The sequence below is a fragment of the Equus quagga genome, chromosome 15, assembly GCF_021613505.1.
Source record: "Equus quagga isolate Etosha38 chromosome 15, UCLA_HA_Equagga_1.0, whole genome shotgun sequence".
Taxonomy (NCBI): Eukaryota; Metazoa; Chordata; class Mammalia; order Perissodactyla; family Equidae; genus Equus; species Equus quagga.
In genome coordinates this window covers 37,361,117-37,364,812 of record NC_060281.1, presented here as the reverse complement: position 1 = coordinate 37,364,812, position 3,696 = coordinate 37,361,117, and the positions used below count along the sequence as shown (strand labels likewise).

Here is a 3,696-nt window from a genome sequence, read left to right as displayed (position 1 = left end):
GGTGTGTACATTAAAATGCCTTATTCCCTTTGAATAAAATTGGGAACGGTAAATTTTATCATTTATGCATCTTCAGAAAATAGAATTTTCACTGCACAAAACAGAAGTAAGAAAGCCAGTCTGAAATATTTCAATTCTTCATGGAAAACAAAGATAGGAGGATTGAGGGTGTACAAATTTGCAGCTTATTCAGGACAATTACATCTAATTTTTGGAGAAACTTGAATAATCTTTAGAGTTCATGCCATTATAAAAGGGCAGTGTCCCTGGCAGTTAAACACTCATGTCATGGAGTCAGTTTAATCCTGCCTCTGCCATTTATTACATGAGTTACCTGGGACAATCATTGAACCTCTTTAACCATCAGTTCCCTCATCAGTTCAGCAGAGATCATAATAATGCCAAGCTCATAGAGTTGTTGTGAGAAAATACATAGAAAGTTTAGGCCAGTGCCTGAAACATAGAAGATAGTCATATACAGTACCTATTCATCACTCTCTTTCTTGCCAACAATGAAGTGACTGTGAAAATGCTTCAAGCTCACAACCAAGCTCTACTTACCCACTCTAGGAAAAAAGAGGTGGATTAAACATGCAAGATAAAAGTATAGAGTCCTGTTGGAGTCGGCCTGATGGTGTAGTGGTGAAGTTCACACACTCTGATTCGGCGGTCGAGGTTTCAAGGATTCAGATTCCAGGCGCAGACCTACATACCGCTCATCAAGCCATGCTGTAGTGGTGTCCCACATACAAAACTGAGGAAGACTGGCAGAGATATAGCTCAGTGAGAATCTTCCTCAAGCAAAAAGATATTAGCTCAGGGCCAAACTTCCTCATCAAAAATAACAAGAACACAAATGGAGAGTCCTCTTAATTCCAACAGGTAGATTACAATGGAAAGAGCTAATGACAGCACCTTCTCTGGATTCATCCTCCTGGGCTTCTCCAACAGGCCTCAGCTGGAAGCTGCTCTCTGTGGTCATGCTGATCATCTACATTTTGAGCATTCTAGGCAATGGCATGATTATACTTTTATCAGTTGTGGATCCTCGCCTACATACCCGTATGTATTTCTTCCTCTCCAACCTCTCTTTTATGGATCTTTGTTTGACTACTAGCACTGTCCCTCAGACAGTGGCCAACTTTAAGGGAAAGGACAAGACCATCACCTATGGTGGCTGTGTGACCCAGCTCTTCATTTCCTTGGGACTCGGGGGAGTGGAGTGTGTCCTCCTGTCTGTCATGGCCTATGACCGCTATGTGGCTGTGTGCCGCCCACTCCACTACATGGTGATCATGCATCCCCAGCTTTGCTTGCAGCTTATTGTAACTGCTTGGTTTACAGGATTTGGCAATTCTGTAGTACAGACAGCACTAGCCATGACTCTTCCCCTCTGAAGCAAAAACCAAGTGGATCATCTCTTATGTGAAGTTCCAGTGATAGTGAAACTGGCCTGCAGCAACACCTCCATCAATGAGGCTGAAATCTTTGCCGTCAGCATCTTCTTCTTGGTGGTGCCCCTGTTATTCATCTTTGTTCTTATGGCCACATTACCCTTGCAGTCTGAAGATAAAGTCAGCCCAGGGGAGGCGGAAGGTTTTTGGAACCTGTGGTTCTCACCTAATGGTAGTGATCATTTTCTTTGGTACACTCATGTCCATGTACCTCCAGCCTCCCTCCAGTTATTCACAGGACGTGAACAAAAGCATTGCCCTCTTCTATACTCTGGTGACTCCCCTGCTGAATCCCCTGATTTACACTTTGAGGAATAAGGACGTCAAAGGGGCGCTAAGGAGTCTAGTGAGAGGAATCATAGACTCCAGAGAGAGATAATCCAAGGCTTGCAGGCCCCAGCACTTGCACATTGGAAGACTTCTGAGAGACTAAAAGTCGATCTTAACTTAATTCAACAAATCCTTATAAAACACCTACTATGTACAAGATGCTATTCAGTGATCGAAACAGAGACCCCTGTCCCCATGGAGCTAAACTTTCTAGTGGGGAGAATAGAAGTTAAATAAGATGAGCTAAAAATAACTGTGGTATATAATGTACTAGAATACTATATAATAATAAGCATAAACATTTTATAAGTACATACAACAACATGAATGATTCTCACAAACACAATGTTGACTGAAAGAAGCCAGATACAAAACAATTCATATTGTACAATTACATTTATATAAACTTCAAAATGAGGCAAAATCAATTTGTGTTTATTGGAAGTCAGAATAGTGGTTCCTTTGGGGAGTAGAGATTGGAAGGAAAAATGAGGGGGTGCTTCTGAGGTTCTGGTCACTTTCTGATTCTTGATTTTGATGCTGGTTATATAATGTGTCCAATTTGCAAAAATTCATCACATTTTTTATTTAAGGTACTTGCAAATGATACTTCAGAAATACATAGGATCGTAAGAGACTATGATGAAAAATTAAATGCAGACAGAAGGTATAACCTAGATGAAATGGATAAATTCCTAGAAGCATACAATCTGCCAAGACTGAATCAGGAAGAAAAAGAAATCTGAATAGACCAATAATGAGTAAGGAGAGTGAATGAGTCATCAAAAGCCTCCCAACAGAGAAAAGCCCAAGACCAGATGGATTCACTGATGACTTCTAAAAACATTTGAAGAATTAATGCTAATCCTTCTCAAACTCTTCCAAAACTCTGAAGAGGAAGGAACACTTCCAAAGTCATTTTATGAGGGCTGCCTTTCCCTGATACCAAAGCCAGAGAAGAACACTACAAAAAAAGAAAACAATAGACAATATCGCTAATGAATATAGATGAAAATCATCAACAAAATATTAGCAACCCAAATTCAAACACACGATAAAGGCTTATATGCTATGACCAAGTGGGATTTCTCAGTGGGATGCAGAAGGATTCAACGTATGCAAATCAATAAATGTGATACACCATATTAATAGAATGAAAGATAGAAATCAAATTATCTCAACAGAGGCAAAGAAATTATTTGACAAATACAACATCATTTCAGGATTAAAAACCTCAACAAATTGGGTATAGAAGAAACATACTTTAACATAGTAAAGCTCAGATATGATAAACCAACAGCTCACACTACAGCCAAGGGTGAAAAATGGCTATCATCAGGAATCAAGAGATAAAAAGTGTTGGTGAGTTTTTGGAGATGAGGGAACATTTGTGCAGCGTTGATAGGAATGTAAACTGGTATAGCCACTATGGAAAACAGTATAGAGGATCCTCAAAAAATTTAAAATAGAACTCCCACATGGCCCAAAATTCCACTTCTGTGTTTACATCCAAAGGAAATGAAAACAGGATACTGAAGAGATATGTGATCTCTCAGGTTTATTGCTGTGTTATTCACAATAGTCAAGACATGGAAACAATAAAAGCATCTATCAACAGATAAATGGATAAAGAGGATTACATATATATATGTAATTACAATGGAATATTATTCATTCATGAGAAAGAAGGAAATCTCTCTGTTGCTACACATGGATGGACCTTGAGGAATTATTGTGAAACAAGTCAGACAGTGAAAGGCAAACACTGTACAATAATACATATATGTAAAATCCAGAAAAACCAAACTCGTAGAAACAGAGAGTGGAACGGTTGTTATCAGGGGTTGGGGGTGGGAGAAATGGGAAGATATTGATCAAAGGGTGCAAATTTCCAGTTATAAGATGAATAAGC

General features: G+C 39.1%; 1 pseudogene; it reads left to right on the top strand.

The window, feature by feature from the left end:
- Positions 1–892: 892 nt before the first annotated feature.
- On the top strand, positions 893–1,833 carry LOC124226303 (putative olfactory receptor 2B8; annotated as a pseudogene).
- The last annotated feature ends 1,863 nt before the right edge of the window (positions 1,834–3,696 follow it).